This window comes from Coturnix japonica, chromosome 1 (assembly GCF_001577835.2).
Source record: "Coturnix japonica isolate 7356 chromosome 1, Coturnix japonica 2.1, whole genome shotgun sequence".
NCBI lineage: Eukaryota > Metazoa > Chordata > Aves > Galliformes > Phasianidae > Coturnix > Coturnix japonica.
In genome coordinates this window covers 57,035,042-57,052,918 of record NC_029516.1, presented here as the reverse complement: position 1 = coordinate 57,052,918, position 17,877 = coordinate 57,035,042, and positions in this window count along the sequence as shown.

Below are 17,877 nucleotides of genomic sequence, written 5' to 3'. Positions count from 1 at the left end.
CAATTCTTTAGTTGTCCTTTCATTTTCATCTTCCGCTGTTCACACATGGAGACTAATTTAGGAAGAGTAGGCTTATGCCTGGGAAGATTCCCTCTTTGCTTAGTAGTAATGCTGAAACAAGTGACGGGTATGGCATAAACAGGAGCCATGTGGATATCATGGCTGAAGCCGGGTGACAGTATTCCACAGATGTCAACGTAGATTTATCCTGCACATCAAAGAAATCTTGCTTGTATTTTCAAAAGTGTATTTAGTCTGAGGCAGACAGCAAGCTGGTAGTTTGTTCTCTGCTATCCACAAACTGACAGCATACATGGCCTGAACTCTGATGTAAATGTGAGGTGGTTTGGATCTTGGAAAAGGAGTCATCAGCTCTGCCTTAACTGGTCACCATGGAATAAGAGTGTGTACACAGAAAGTTACAGCAGAGCAATTCACATGCTGTTATTTCATACAGAGCTTATCTCACTGTAATTTGTCAGTGTGCCAGGCTCTACAAAAACTCTCTTATTGGGACTGGGTTAATGGGAATTTGTCTCTTAAATCTTCATGTCCATAAGCACTTCAGAAAATTCTCCCATGGGCACTAATAGAGAATTCAAGATTTGTGAAGCTGCTGTAATGGCTCCATTTTATTAAAATGTGGTGATACCTAACAAATTTGGATTCATCTTGGCAAAATTGCTATGGTCCCCTTTATCTAAACAGCAGGAATATTTCAAGCTCTTTCTTGTTCATTGAAGCCCTGGATTTTTCTATTCTACTTCAGGAAAATATTATTTTTGTACTGTAAAACCTATTTTGCTAGAGATTCAGACAGGGACTGGCTGAAGTGGGTTCTTTTGCTTTCGGTCTATTTCTGCTGTGATGTATGATGATCTCTCAACATTCTTTTATGGATTTAGTTCTACTTATCCTGCTTTTACACGCTCACAAATACCGTTTTTCTTCAGAGCAAACTGTTTGGTTACATATTGTAATAATTTATCTGTGTATTTGCTGCCAAATGGTACATAGGCAAAAATGCTTGATAGCTCACAACAGATTGTTTTTAGAAATATTATTTTCATCAACCATTACCTTTCATACTGAAACATGTGCACCACCTTTGTGTGTTTTCCTTTTTTTCTTTCCTCTTAACTGGAAGATAATGCCAGAGCGAAAGAGCTATCAAAATATTTTCTATAGATGGATTCTGTAGGCCATAGGGTCTTTTTCATGTATTCCCTCTGAAATGGTTGAATGTGGAGTTTATACTTGAGTTTGGCTATTGCTCAGAACAGACCTATATTTGGAAGAAATGAGAGACCTGACGGATTTGTTTTGCCCAAGGCCTCACACTTTCCTTGGAGGAACTCCAGGCCCGCCCACACACCCTTGTCTTTTCCAGTTCCTGTAGCAATGAGAGAAAAAGAAACCATTTGGAGCCAGATTCTCCAATCATTACACATGCTGAGTAGTACCTGATCTCTCAAATAATCCCAACAACAGTACTGAGCCTATTAAAGTGCTGTGTGCAGAAAGTCAGAGCAGGATTATCAAAACCTCTATGGGTGTACGTTCCTTTTTATTCTCTTAGTGATAGTCAATCTGAATACATGGCTATGGTAGGCTCCAGCACAGCTTAACAAAGTTTCAGAAGTAATGAATTTTGCTACTAAACTATTAAGAAGCAAAAATATTTTTTTCAAAGGAGGCATCTTTCTTCCCTTACTAGGGCAAACCTTACCCCTGGATAACCATATTTGATGCTTTTCTCTAATAGAGTTCAAATTCTTCGTATTTAGTGTAATGACAAACAAAAACCTTCAGGGTTACATCCTTAAGAGATACGCTGGTCAGGTTGCTCTTCCAACAGCCATTTATTCATTTTCTCACAGAAGCCAAGAAGTACCTCATACTCTTGTCAGTCTAAGATGGGGGTGATGTGAGAGGTACTGATGGGGCCTCCCAATGAAAATAATGGCAGAGGAAAAAGCACCAACCAGTAAAAATATGTCTTTTTGTCAGTTTGCATTTCAGCAGTTTCACATTAATCTTGCACAAGAAGGCTCCAAAGCCAAGTAAAACACATCCTGTGACTTGAAACTGAACTGATGAACTCCCCATGGGTCCTTTGCTTATCCCGATAAACTTATTTTTCCTAGATGGAGTGCATTTAGAACAAAATAGTATATGTTATTAAATCTGTATTGTGTTGTTAAGTTATACATGGGAGAGTCAGTAAATTCAGTTTGTGGGTTTGTTTTGTTTTTTTGGCTAATCAAGTCTGACCTCTACCAATTTTGGTCCACTCTCAAGCCTCCAGCTGTTTCCCAGCTTCCCTGCAGATTTTCTAGGGATGCCAAGGGTACCACTGCGTAAGGAGAATACATAGTTATGCAATTTGGGGAATTTGGCAGGACAGGAAGAGGAAATTTAGGCAGGCCTCCCACCCACTCCCATGAGAAACAGTATTGTATTATAAGGCAGAACTGTCATCCTCCGAAAGACCTTCTCAATCATTTCTCTCTGGCTCCTTTAACATTTCAACTTTTCTACTACCTGATGAACATAAAACCATACTTAACCAATTAAGGAAACCACAGAATCAATCAAACAAACATACAGGAGGCCTTCCCAGAAAGGAACCACTACATTTCACTCAGCCTCCCTTGTCTCTGCTGACTCATGAAGGAGGAAGAAAATAAACAAACAAACAAATAAAAGCAAATTCCACAAAAATGATAGTGTAATCCTGAAGAAACTTAAAACATGGTATTTTTCACTGCACAGCTACTCACATGAAGATCATCTTACAGCAGTGACTGAAATGCCACAACTTACCCAGCAAATTGCAGCTATCAGTTAATCACAGACAGAAGTGTTCCATGACTGTTGGAAGCAGAAAATAAAACTACCAAGAAAAACCCTCCTGTAGCCTTGCCTTACTGAAAAAAACAGAAGGTTCGCTGGAGTCTGCTTCAGCAGATATTCTACTGCATGGAAAAATTCCAAATGGCAAAGGAATAGAGGGGTATAGAAATACATCTCTTGGAATGTCACCCCACCACTAAACAGAAGTTGATATGTGGGCTTTTAGATTTAGTTAGAGGATACTATGCAGCATCCTCCAGCTGGTGCATGGTCAGAAGCTGGTAGAAAGGTTACTGTCTGTATCATATTATATATACATTAACTTTGTGTAACACTAGTGGCTGAGGCCCGAAGTGAAAGCATATCTGGCAACCTCTCCCACCACAAGAATTCCTCAGGGGAAAGGAAGCCAAACTAGAAGATGAGTGTGGCTGACAACTAGGAGAACAAAAGAAAAGTAAATGGAAAGGACTGGTGGTTAAACCCAAATCATGTTTATTTTGCATGTGTTATTTCATATATTTGAGAAAAACAAACAAACAAAAAACAACAACATTTGTTGTTTTTAAAAGGGAGTCTTAATAAAGTTTGTATCTGCAAGAGTATGGATAAGTTAAGGTCACCTGAGACTTTTCAACTGTGCTGGATGAATATTAGCCTCATCTAAGACATTTGCTTTCAAGATGTGGTACAAAGGTTAGAAAATAGAAAAGGGGTCTTTGGTTTTTGGAAAAGAGGTTTTTTACATGTTGTATGAAGAAGTAGAAACTGCCCAGGAAGTATTGTTGCCTTACAAGGCTCAAGAACCCTAAATTTTGAATAAAGGCTGTCTTAAGAGGGGAAAGAAAACACCGAAGTAGTGCCTCCTCTGCAGAAGGCTGTAGATTTGTTACTGCTATAGCTTTATGCTAGGTACTGCTTTCCACCCTTCTTTTTTGTCATGTTTTGTCGTGACTTTCCTTTTAACCCTTTATTTAAAATGCTGATTGCTGATCCCTTTGACTTGTGCTTGAAAATGAGAAAAATTTTGTCACTGAACTCAATGAACTTTACTATTACTTTCTCAGAGTTTTGGGTGGTACTTAAGCAACAATTAGGCCCTCTTTAGCTTAAACTTGGCCCTTGCTAAAGAAAACTAACCTAGCCAAATGGTTACATTTGGTTAAAAGAGGTGACAGCTATCATCCAATGTATGCAAAACAGATTTATACTTCTATCCACAATTGGTATTGTTTATCTTCAAGGCACATCTTTCACAAAATTATTCAGGGCAGATTTGAACATAAACTAATAACTCTAAGACACAGCACGTAATGCCTGTCAGGTAAAGTAGATTGAAAAGAAAACTCTAGCCTGGAAGAGCAATACCAGAACTGGAGAGTTTCAAGTAATTTTCTAACAATTACAAGGCCTACTTCAGCTGTTGCTGAAGCCCTGAATATGCTTTTGACTTTGTTAAAGCTAGTTTGACTGATCCCAGTCATAAATTTTGAATCAATGGCAAAATTCCTACTGAACAGGCTAATCATTAAAATGTGGAAATAAAAATAAAGGATCAATTTGCAGTCATATTTCTGTGTTGCATTTATGACTCTCATATTTACTGACGGGGAAAAAAAACAAGCAATTATCATTACTATTGAAATATTCCTTGAAGTGGTAGACTGACACATCTAAATTTCCTGGCATAAGCAGACAAAATAAGTCATAGAAGAAAACTATCTATTTACTTGTTAATTAACAAATACTGTATTTCAAGAATATCTCACAAGACAAAACAGACAATTATTATTAGGTTTTGTACAAGTGTTGGAAACATTCTCAATAAAACTTATTATTAAGAAAAAAAAAAAGACTTTTTAAGTATTTCCTGAATGAATCCCAAAACTGATGGGATAGAAAAGGAATGTGTGTTGGATGATGACATGAATTTTGTAAAGTGTTTAAGTCTTGCACTTCAGGCATTTCAGTTTTGTTCTTACACTTGTATTAGTTCATATTTCTTGGTTTAAATCTAAGGAAACAAAATGATTTCACTCAAATCTTGAGTCTCTAGTGTCTTACAAAGGCAGCCTTTGCAACCAAATCCAGATTTTAGCTCCATATATAAAATACCGTGTTAGCTGTAGGGAGGAAGAAGTTTCTTAAATGAAACTTGTCAAATGTAACATTTTTCCAATTACCAAGAAGAAAATCAACATTACCAGCATGAAGCTTGATTTTAAGACAGCTTGTCATCCAATATGGGTACTAAGTTCATACACAGTTTAGTAATAATTTCACCTCATCACTGATGTAATAATAAGTTTATGGTGATATAGCTTGCTTGGGATGTGAGCAAATCACCCAAGTGCATTTTCTTGTTATGTCATTAGTTTCTGCAATGCTATTTTCCTTGCCTTAATGGAGTTCATGAAAAACTTCAAACAAACAACAATAACAAAACCAAAGCAATGAAATGAACCAAAAAATAAAAAATAAAAAGAAGAAGAAGAAACAGCAGAGGAAAAATGACTTTCCTTTTGCCTTTATATCTCTATTTGTACAGGAATCAGACTGAAAACATAAAGCAAATAGACAACTAAGTCTTTATGCAGAAAATTTCGCAGTTCCTACTTCAATCACAAAGATAGGCTGTAAGAAACTCTTGATTAATTTCCACAAGTTGTTCTTCACATTCCACTAGTTTACTAAAGCCTCTAGCTCTTGGTCAAGAGATGAATAAAATAAGAGTTAATAAAAGGACTGTTAGGCTCAGTATGGTTTCCACTGATGGTTTAGTTCCATGTCACAAGATAAAATAAAATGGTACTACTCCACCAGTTTCAGTAGAGCTATCTCAGGCTGTGCCAGACAGAGCATCATAGCCCAGTACACTGAGTACTGGTACACAGGAAAGAAAGTTCAGATTTAGAGCTTTCTAATACATCAGTATTGAGATTATGGAATTCTAACTATATTTGTGTGCAAGACAGAGGAAAATAAAATGTATAACTTAGGAAATAGAAGGAGACTTTTATTAGGAAAACAAGGAGACTTTTTTTTATATGTAAGGAGCCCAATTTAGAAAAATAGAACTATTAAATTAGTAAAGACCACAAAGTCCAACCATTGACTCATCACCACCATGCCCACTAAACCAGGTCCCATTCTTCCCCACTTATAAACATGAGGAAGAATGTAGTCCAATAGGTAGGGGAACAAATAAAAAACAAGAACTGTTTTTCTCTGAATTCTTCTTTCATCATCACAGAATATACTGCAACAAATTTATCTTCAGAGAAAATCATGTGCCACATTACCAGACTTCCACCCTTACTAAAGAAGTTATTATTCTCAATTCACATGAATATCCTTCACTAGTAAGATCCCAGTAAATGAAATCAATACATATCTAAGAGTAAATTATTTGGTACATTATCCATTTCTCCACAGCATCTCTGCCAAGTCACAACGTTGGTCTGTCCTGTTGCATTTCAACCTGGCATAGATTCTCTGTGGAATAGAGGAGCAAAGGGACAACAGGTGAACAGAAACAGGAGAGAGTCCTGCATTTCTGATAGATCTGTGAAACATTTTTAAGGTGCTTGAAGAAGATCAAGAGATGAGGGATTTAGTTATGGAGCTGAACTGGAAAAGCTCCTCTAGTGCATTTGCTGCCCACTGGGGATCTAAGCTTAGCTTGTGTTTTTTCCACAGCAAAAAAGGAAGTTATGTAGTCTTTTCCATCTCTCCATAAAACAGACTGGCTGGGGTCAGAAGGGAGCTTTAATGTTTCAGTTGTTTCTTTGGGAAAGGGAGATGGAGAGGGAAATGGCTAAAGAGAGCAAAAGAGTCATTCATGCCCCGCAGTACCCACGGGCATGACATTATTCTGAAGGTGGAATCAAAAGGTAGAGAAGTTTTTCCTCTTTGCCAAAAAGGAAACAGTGAGATCAATGTCTGGAATGATGAAGAAGCTACTGAGCAGAATCACAATGAGGTTGGAAGTCTCCACAGAGTTTGTCTAGTCCATCGTTTCAAAGAGAGGAGGGTCAATTGGAACATTAGAACAATGGAGGATAGACTCAAGTTGCTCCAGGGAAGGTTCAGGCTGGATATCAGGAGAATTTTATTCTTAGAAATAGCAGTTAGGCATTGGAATGGCTTGCTCAGGGGTGTGGTAAAATCACAGTCCCTGGAGGTGTTTAAGGAAAGGGTAGATGTAGTGCAGCGTTTGAGGCACGGACTCAGATGTGAACGATCCAAATCGTTTATTACAAGTTCTCACATCCCGTATATACCTTCATAAGTTGTTATTTTCTAACTTTCCCATCCGCCCTTACAACTTTCCCAAACACCTTTACATGTCAACAAAGCATTCTACAAAACACTTTTCAACTGTCCATGCAGGCACATATCCAATCAGAGCTGTGAGACTCTTCTTCTCCTTGCAGAGGTGTCCTTGGTTCTCATGCTGTTTATCTTGCTCCACAGCTGCTGCTCTGAACAGCTTTTCTTGTATTCCCACAATGTAGTAGTTAGGGACATGGTTTAGTGGGTAATAGTGGTGGTAGGTGAGTGGTTGGACTAGACGATCTTAGACGTCTTTTCCAACCTTAATGACTCTATTATTCTATATTGCTCAATAAATGGCTAGTTAGGTTTTGAATATCTTCAAGGGTAGAAAATCTAGCAACCTCTCTGGGTATCTTGTTATAGTTTCAAATGCTCTCCAGTAACAAATACTTTTATCTTTCTTCTATTTCATTTTGTGCCCATTGCCTCACGCCCTTTCAGAAGGTAGTAATGAAAAAAGTCTGACTATCTTCTTTACTCTTCACATCAGATCTTTCCACACATTGGTAAGACCCAGATAAGCATTCCTTTCTCCAAGCTGAACAGCCACAACTCTCTCAGTGTCTTCCTGCATGTAAAAGACTCTCATCTCTAAACCATTTAAACAGACCTGCTCCACTTTGTTGTTTTCTTTTTACTAACACTCCATATGTGTTCTCCTGATGCTAATTCCATCTCTTACATGTTCCTTTTTTTAATGTTTTAGATTTGTCTGAAGCTCCTTATTTTATCTATCCAGGATATCTCCTTCTATTTGGGCTACATGTCTAGACGGACAATTCTCGGGCCTGGAAATAAATAAATAAATAAATAAATATTTAGAGGATGTGGGAGAAGAAACAGAAGGAAATCAGAGTAATTGTTATTAGCAACATAGTAACTGAACACTGAGGTGCTGTTCCAATTACTAATCAGCATGGAAGCACAGCACTGAAATGAAAGAGAGCTGCAGTACCTGGTGATAAAACCACTGAGGGTTAGGGACTGCAAGGTGGTACACTGCCAGATGACTTGTTGTATGAGCTAGTGCTTGGAAGACAATCAAGCTGCAGGCAGCCTTGATGGTTGCAGTTGAGAACAGGCAGAGGAGCTGCTATATTGACATTAGTACGCTTCTATCACAGGAACATGATTTCATCCTATTTGCTCCTCTCTGCATCCTAAAGGAGAAATAGACTGTCATATCACACTGAGGGGTACCCTCCAGCTGTCATGGCACTTCAGAGCTCCAGCAGATTTCTGTAATCTGTCTGACTTTAGTTGGCTTTTGAGATCCTGAAATGGCTGTTTGAAGCACTTTGTACTGTCCTGGACACCTTAAGTAGAACCGTGCTTAGGGCCCGAGAGTAAAGTAGCTCTGCGTTATTTACATTTTGTCCACGAGGTGGTAGCGCAGCATTAACATTAGTGTAAAGATGGTGGCTAGCTCAACTTTGGACCAGTTAGGGACCTGACAGACTCCCACTACTGGATAACGCTGATATTGTTCTTCCTATTGTTAACTTTTTAACTAAACAACAGCATGGCATGTTAGAACAAAGACATACATAAATATATTTGTACAAATATATATATATATATATATAAAGAGTAACAGAGATCTATTCCATGAATGAAAGAGCCAAATGGAAAGAACAAGGGATAAAATAATGTAACACATCTTTGAGATTTTGTCTTGCTTTCAGAACTGAAGAGGCAAGATATTATCAAATGCTACTTAAGGATGAAGGAGTCACTCAGGATGCAGTTGCCCCTAGCATAAAAGTTGAGTGCCTCTCAGACAGGAGAACAATGTATCTTGTCCCTTCAAGACCCAGCAGAACCTATATCTAGCAGCTTTTAGGACAGTATCTTGGTCATCTCTTTAGCAAAACTTTTAGGCTGTTTTCTAAATCTACATTACTTTGTAGTTTTGCCTTGGCAACAACATTACTGGCTTCCTGCAATCTCATCTACAACTCCCCTGCACTTACCATTGCTCACAGTTGCCTATCATACCTTGCAGCATAACTGCGAATGATCAATAAACTAATACAACATTCTTCATACTCTTCTTTCCCTCATGACTAATGTTTTGTTGTTGTTGTTTGTTTGTTTCCTTGCTTGTTTGTTTTTAAGAAAAATTTCAGAGGCCTGGTTCACAACACAGACTCATAAACAGTTGTGCTGCAACAAACAAGAAGGGTTGCTTGCAGTAGAGCATTAGGAGTGGAAACAAACACACTAAGCTAGAGATTAGCCAGTGAACACTTTGTATCATGGATCAGTGACTGTAGTTTCCCATGGTGAGTGAGTTTTCTTGAAAGGATTTGTGTTTGAAGTCTATCATACAGAGAAGGGCAAAATGTCATTTAAAATAGGTACTTCACATTGATGTTGTGCTCATTGCTACACAGAAAGTTACTTGATGGCAGAATATATGGCTATTCTTTTTACTATTATATCAGTGTAGACAAGCTAAATAACACCTTATGAAGTTTCATGCCTGTTCAAAAACTCTCCTTTCTCTAAGGTAATGAAAGTCTGTCTGTGAGTGATTTTTAGCAGTTGGGTTTTCATGCAATAAAAAAATGAGAGCATTTATGATGACATGAGATGACTGCTTTTCCTCATTGAATTGTCATCAATATTGGGATAAGTAAATTAAACCAGTAGTGATTTTCAATCAGAAATAAAAAGGTGCGGCAAAAGCTTTAACTCCTAATTAGTATGGTCTCTATCTTCATTTCACATCGTGGTGCTGATGAATTAAAACACTCAACAGACTCCTTAATTTGATGTCTCCCTCAGCACTCTGCCAGAGATAGTTTCTCTAACCTCAAACCCAGTTTGCTAGGCTTCTTATATAAGAAGGATAGAGTATATTAATGTCAAAGGGACCAAAATAATATTTTAAAATATTATTTGGTACCAGAGCCTGGTACTGGGACAAAATTTTTGCTTGAGTCTTTTTACCAGTAATTCTAGGTGGTCTCCTAGTGAAGTGCTGGAAAACCCTTCTTAGTGTCATAGGGACTGCCCACAATCCTTACGACCAAGACAAAGTATTGCACAAAACTACACAGGCTCTTAGTTCCCAAGGGCATTACTACATACCATGGTCTGATTATAATTCTTCATCTATTACTGTAACTGTAGTAGGAGGTCTTTCTTTATGTCAGTATACCCTTATATTCTGCTGATAAAATATGATAAAGTATTCCAAGGAATGGACATAGCTCTCTCCAAGAAACTGAACTGTTTTTCAAGTCTAGTAAAACTATCCAATTGAGTGAAACTACTTATATTGATGGAAATGATTTTGTCAAAATGTTTGTGCCACTGTTGGAGATCTCACACTCCTGACAGATAGAGCCTGGCAGAATTTGGAGCGTAGATGGGGCCTAGATCAAATGAACAATTTGGAGTAAGAAACATATAGCAATGATCCTTTTAAAATGCTTTTATTTACAGAAACATTCAACTGAAATAAAGTCTCTTAACAGGAGGTCTTGATTACTTTTCCATTTCCAAACCACACATCATAATGGGGATGGAATGTGGTTACCATAAATTGTTGGTTTACAAATCATCACTGACTTGTTAGCAACAGCTAAGATGTTAGAGTTAGAGCAACAGTTTGGATGCGATAAAATAGCAAGAGCCCATTTTTCATGGCATTGTTGGAATGAATATAAATGAATTCTTCCCAGAGATTCATTGTGGTGGTTGTGGTAAATAGCAAACTGCATATTTCCTGCTCATGTTGAAATCAATGGGACTTTTATTATTGGCATTAGGAGAAGCAGGATTTGACCTTAATACAAAAGGGAAGAGGAAAAGAGAAAAAGATGAGGAATAAATAAAAGAATGAGCCTGAGAATTCTAAAATGACTAGTGATTCAGATGCCTGTCTGGATATACTTCAGAAGAGGAGTTTAAAATGCAGAAAGTACCAACAACCTGAAACTGGGGCCCCTTTTCATTTGGATTTTCTTCCAAGCTTTCCTTTGAATTCTCTGTTTGTGAATTTCAAAACTGAGAAATAACCAATACTAGTCACTGCTGAAAAAGCAGATATTCAAATTTTCCTTTTTCTTGGAAATGCTTCTCCCTCTCTAATGTAACTGAAGAGTTCTCTTATTGAGTTTTGGATGAAACCTATAAAAATCAGCAAAGAGTTCTTTCAGGAAAGACCGCACAAACTTTCTTCCATACTTGTGTTTGAGTCATTACAATCACCATCAGAGATTTAACCTAACTTAAGTAAAATAAATATCTGCTAACAGACAGAATTGCCAACCCTTGTCTCTGACGTATAGGTAAATCCTTATAAGAGAACTTCTGGATTACAGATGGCGAAAACAAAAAACTCTGGCCCAAAAGAGATCATTACATTTGCATAGCTACCACACTACTCAAATTTATGGACTTCTCCTCAAGACCCACAAGTACTCCATAAAAACAGACAAACCAAACAAAAGGACAACTTATGCATTCTCACAACATGGAAAAACACATCACAAGCTAATTTCCTTTATCAAGTAGTTTCAAAGCTTTTACCAAGGTCACAATTTTGAAATACAGTTATTGAAATATTTATAAAATTGAGTTATAAATTTGGCCCACTAAATTCAACACCAGAACTTCCACTGACTTAGACAGACTGGACCAGACCATTGGCTAAGCAAATTTAATATGAGTAGGAGTTGGATTATCTCTATTAGCTGAATATTTAGTACTTGTCTAAACTTCAACACAAGAAACATATAAGCTCCATTCCTAAACCACAGATGTACTTAAAAATAGTGAATGTAGAAAGTAAATAAAAAATACAAAGAGTAAGAGCAAAGAATAGCTCTTCTGTCCAAAGGCACAAGTCCCTTCGACTAGTACCTTTGTTTTATCCTTCAATATCCACAAAGCACGTCTTCTGAAATAAAATCCAAGGACTCTGACTCTTAAGATTTACCAAATTACATTTCATAATCCCTCACACTGGCAAACACCTGCTGGAAATGACTATTCTGAGCATCTGCTCCTAAGAGTTTTGGTAAAAATTTGGATAATTTGGATAAACAGTGCTTCAAACCAGATCCCAAAGCAGTGCAAAGTAGGAAACTGAAATTGCAGTATAGACTAAATGAATTCTAATGAATGCAGAAAAAAATTAATATATATATATTTTTTGTAAAAGGCTAATGCATTTATTTCTTTCCTGTCTGACACTACTTTTTTGTTGTTTTCTCTTCACAAAATTCTTTTTAGCTGCAGGACAGCCTTTTTAATGGGATGTTTTCCCAGCCAGATGAGGAAGGGCTGTGAAGGAAAGTTGTGTCTAATAAATGTCATTTTTCCTTAACAGAGTCAGACATTGTTGAGTTCTAACACGTAAGAGCAGATGATCCAACTGAGATTATCACAGGAAATCCAAGAGGAATTTAATCCAGTCCTTTGAACTTTCAATGAGATTTCTTAACTGTGAAGTACACAAGCAATCATATTGACTACGGTCATATTTGGCTAGAAACCCCTTGTCCTACAGAAGTATTCTCTAGATGGTGGTTCTTTCACCTCAGAGGGATGTTGTTTTCTGATGTTGCTTTTAAAAGACAGTAAACAAAGTTGCAGTGTATTTTTTTAAAAGGGATATATTTTGTATTCTAGCAGATCCTAGCCCATCATCCGTTAAAGGTAAAATGTTGCTGGTGGTTCTCAAATTATGAACTTAGCTTTGTCAACATCGTTTGGCTTTTGCCTGTAAAAACTTATCCACCCTAAAAAGTTTAGCTTTTGCCTGGAAAGGCATATCCCAAAACTACATTGGACTGCATAAGGTTTCTACTGCAGAGGTACAAATTATCCACTTCATTAGTCTATTAAATTTGTTTCTCACTCCTTTGGAGTACAAAGCTGATACTAGCCCTGAAATAGAAAATTACCTGTGTTTCACAATAAAAAGACTTATCTTCCTCATCAACTCACTGCTCTGCAGGGGATTTCAGAAACAGCATTTCACATCCATAGGATCATATTATCATGGAATATCTTGAGTTGGAAGGGACCCACAGACCTATCTAAAAATTAAGCGTAAGTCTGAGATGACTGTCCAAATGCTCCTTGAACTCTGGTAGCTGTTCCATGCCCACCACCCTCTGGTGTAAACCCTGTTCCTGACCCCCAGCTGCCCCTCCTCTGGCACAGCTCCATGCCATTCCCTTGGGCTCTGTTGCTGTCACACAGAGCAGAACTCAGCTGCTGCCCCTCCTTTGCTCTGGGCTGAGAAAACCAGGGCCCTCAGCTGCTCCTCACACACCTTGTCCTATGGACCCTTCGCCATCTTCACAGCCCTCCTTTGAGAGGGCACCTGCCAGGATGTTCAAGAGGAAAGTTTTCACAGTGCTATCTTGGAGATGTGTTGGTCTTCTTTTGGGGAGTGGATTTTTTGCGAGTTTGATCTCATTACTCTGAGTACTCAATCAGTCAGGATTGTATGGATTTGCTGATCTGGAATCTGGTTTTATCATAGAATCATAGAACCACAGAATTCTCAGAGTTGGAAGGGACCTCTGAAGACCATCTTGTCCAGCTCCCCTGCAATTAATGTGGACACCAAAGCTAGACCAGGCTCCCCAGGGCCTGATCCTTGCCTTGAATGTCTCCAGGGACACAGCATTCACAACAATGAGGAATAACCTGTTGCAGTGCCTCACCACCCTCACTGTAAAAGATTTTTTTCTCATATGTAACCTAAATCTACCATCTCTGAGCTTCAAACCATTTCCCCTTGTTCTGTCACCTCAGACCCTGGTAGAGAGTCCGACCCCTTCTTTTCTGTAGCTCTCCTTGAGATACTTCAAGGCCTCTCTCAGGTCACCTTGTAGCCTTCTCCCCTGAACAGCCCCATCTCTCTCAGGCTGCCCTCCTTGGAAAGGTGTTCCATTCCATGGATCACTTTTGTGGCCCTTCTCTGGATGTGCTCCAACAGGTCTATGCCTCTCCTGTACTGAGGACTCCACATCTGGATGCAGCACTCCAGGTAAGACCTCACCAGCCTGAAACAGAGGGGCAGGATCACCTCCCTGACGGCCACGCTTCTTTTGCTGTAGCCCAGGGTATGGTTGGCTTTCTGAGCTGTGAGGGCACATGGCTGGCTCATGTCCAGCTTCCCATTCACCAGCACCCCCAGGTCTTTTCCAGCAGGGCTACGCTCAATCCTTTCATCCCCCAGTTTGTATTGGCAATGGGTGTTGCCTCGATCCAGGTTCAAGACTTTGCACTTGTATTTGTTGACCCTCATAAGGTTTACCTGGACTCACTGCTCAAGCCTGTCTAGGTCCTTCTGGATGGAATCTCGTCCCTCTGACTTGTTGACCGCACCCCATTGCTTTATTAGGTCACAGAGCATCCCAGTCTGACTGTGCATGAAAGTACTGGTATTAGAGGAATTTCAAAATGTTTCAGCGTTTCTCTACATGACAGACAGAATGGTTGTATAACTTAACTTAGACTTACTTACCTTACCTAACCCTGCTTGAGCACCAGTAGCTGTCTCACTGTGCCAACAAGGAGCTTAGTAGGAGTTAATTTTCCCAACTTGGGAAGGGTTTACAGCCTCTGTTGCTTTTCCTGCTGCCATGACCAGACTCCTTCTCCCTGCTGGCACTCATTTGCAGCTTGAGGTCAAGTGTGCTGCCTTGAAGTCAGCAAAATCAAAGCTCACACTTCAGTTGTTCCAATATGTGCCATTGTAATACCAGTTAATCAGGTACTCTCCTGGCCTACATAATGTCTGATTAAGAGCAGAACACCCCAAAAATCTGAGTTGGGTCTTCAGGAATTATGGACCAGGATGTTTAAAGACTGTTCAGAGCTTACATCACAGGCCCTTGCCTTTGCATGCACTAAGATTCAGGTAGAATAAAATCATTTTCTCTATCTATATGTTTAGGGGTTGTTTAAATAATTTTGTACTTTCCGTTTGCTTATTTGCCACTGAGTTTAAATTATGACATTCCTTCAAGGGTACTTTTTTTTTTTCTTTTTTCTTCATAATAATAACTTTCACATCCCCACCTGCTCTCTTAACTACTGCTTTTTCCTTTACCTTAATCCTTGATTAGGGAACTTTCATGTTGCAGCATCCTTGGATTTTAGAGAAATGTTGAAGTGCTTCTCTAATAACTGTAGTTGAAGTATACCCCATACTCATGTGCATAGGTAGACTAGAAGCAGGGTGTATCAAGACTTCACTTTTGGGATATGTCCAGAGAGGCACTGAATGATCTTGACAGCCAGAAGAATCCTGAGAATGGCCATGAAGCTGACAGACTCTATAGAGACTCCTGCAGAGATCAGAAGACTCTTCAAACTGAATACATCTTAAATCCTACTTGGTGGATAGAATAGCAACTGTTCAGGCATCTGGTAGCCTTTGGCTATGTGCTTCCTAAAGAGTGCATAGTATTGCATATGCTTAAAGAGGACAAAGGCTGTTGGCATGTGGTTTATAAACAATGCACAAGCTAGAATGTGGTATTCAGAAAAATGCTGTGTTTCTAATCAATGTGGACATTGTTGTTACTAATGTCTAAATTATAACACCCCCACACCCCCAACTTTCCCAAATGAGTCCAAACTATCCACCCTTGCCAGGGACAACGAAGTAAACCTAATTTGGAGTTTCTTGGTCAAGACAGTTTTGAGTCATGACATTTATTTAAACTAAACATTAGGAAATTATCCAAAAAAATGAGGTCACCCCACTTTTAAAAAATGTCTCTGTATCTCACAAATGCTTTCCCTAATATCAGACAAGTTTTCTTGGAAAAAAGAAAGACCAATGCAAAAAAAAAAACCCCACAAAGCAAAACAAAACAAAAAAAAAACTAGCCTGACATAAAAATTCGCCTGTGTAACTTCAGGTGGATTAATTTCATGCTTGAAAAAGTCAGGGTAGGATTCAGAATCAGGAAGATCTTGCAGTAAATTAAACCATGGAAGAAAGAAGCGCATCTCCATCTTGTATTTTGTCTCAGCCAGAGCTAACAATAACTTTGCCTCTGCTACTGAACAGCTGAGCCAAAAATACAAGAAAGACAAAACCCAAAGACAAACCAAAGAGACAAGAAGCAGAGACAGAAAAAAAGACAGTGAGAAAAAAAAAATCTACTTCACATACAAATACTGTTCTGAAAGCTCAAAGATAAGAACAACTGCCTCTGTAAAAGTCAGTGTCAACACTGGGAAATAACAAAAGCAGCAGAGATGGCAAAGCACCTAACCTGACCTGCTGTCTGTCAAGAAAATCTAGTCAAAACAAGATGGAAAACAAGGGAAGTTTGTAACTTTAAAATAAATAAATAAGTAAATAAAGGCACATTTACAGTATACAAAACAGTGAAATACTAAGATGTTGGATCAGGCTCATATCAAAGTAACTCAGCCTACAATTACATGAGAATCAAGAAATGTCAAAACACAATAATAAAGATATCATGAAGTTCTTTGTCTTTTGTGGAGCTGGCCCATCCACACCACCAAATAAGGGAAAAAGTTAAATACGAGTTCAGCATGATGATTACAGGAAGTGAGCCATAATAGATGGGAATGGGCAGAAGTGGGAAGAGGATGAGAAAGGGGGCAGAAATTAGCAGCAGTGAATAGTGAGTGGAAAAAAAAAAACAACAGTCTGTCCTGTGCTAGGCAGATTCCTGAGAAAGATCTGCAACAGACAATCACGTCTTGCAGAGACTTCCATATCTATGTTTATGGAGAAAGATGATGTCTTCCTTCAGTCCAGCTAATACCTCAGAAAAAACAAGCATGCCTTCAGACATAAGGATCAACCTTCAGGTCTGAAATACAAAAAAGAATTTCATATGCCTCGAAGATTATTTGTTTTTCCAGCAATAGAACATGGAATAAAAACCATATAATCTCTTCACACAAAACTAGTTTTGCCTGTATTCTTAGCCCATCATAGCTACATCAGTACTGCCATTAAGAATTCTCAGAAGAGAAGGTCAGGTATAACTTGATCCAACTACACTCAATGAAGAGAATGCATACAAGCTTTCAGTAGTTGATAAAACATTTGAGAACCTGGCCAGCAGGTTACTTACTAAGCATCCCAAATGTACTCATCATTTATCTACCTTTACCCCTACCGGAGTGCAAGCTTTAATCTTTCACTTTTGTGGGAGCAGGATGAAGCCAGGCTCACACGCTTTGAAAATCTTACTTATTTCAAACTGAAAGTTATCTAACTTATAGGTGTAGTTGTTCCACCATTCAAGAATCAAACAATAGGATCTGTGTCTGACTTGACCCTTTTTGTTGTTGTTGTTAGGCGTAAAAATTGATTATTTCTAATATTTCTTCATCATGATTCGGACCATGTATCAAATGAAAAGAAATGGACAACAGGAAACCTATGCAGGTTTAAGACATTGCTACCTACCCAATGGCAAATCAAAAGGCAAGAGATTCCAACCAGATAAAATCAGGTCCTATGTTTTCAGAGCGTACATCTATACAGAAGGAATTGAAAGCTTTTGCCCACCAGAAGCTAATGCTTTTTCTTATTCTAAACACTTCCTCTAATCTCAGAGTATAAACAGCCCTGAACTGCCTGCATTTTATCCTAGATATAGTACCATAGTCAATGGGAATTTTGAAAGTGCAAATATTGCCGGGCTGGAG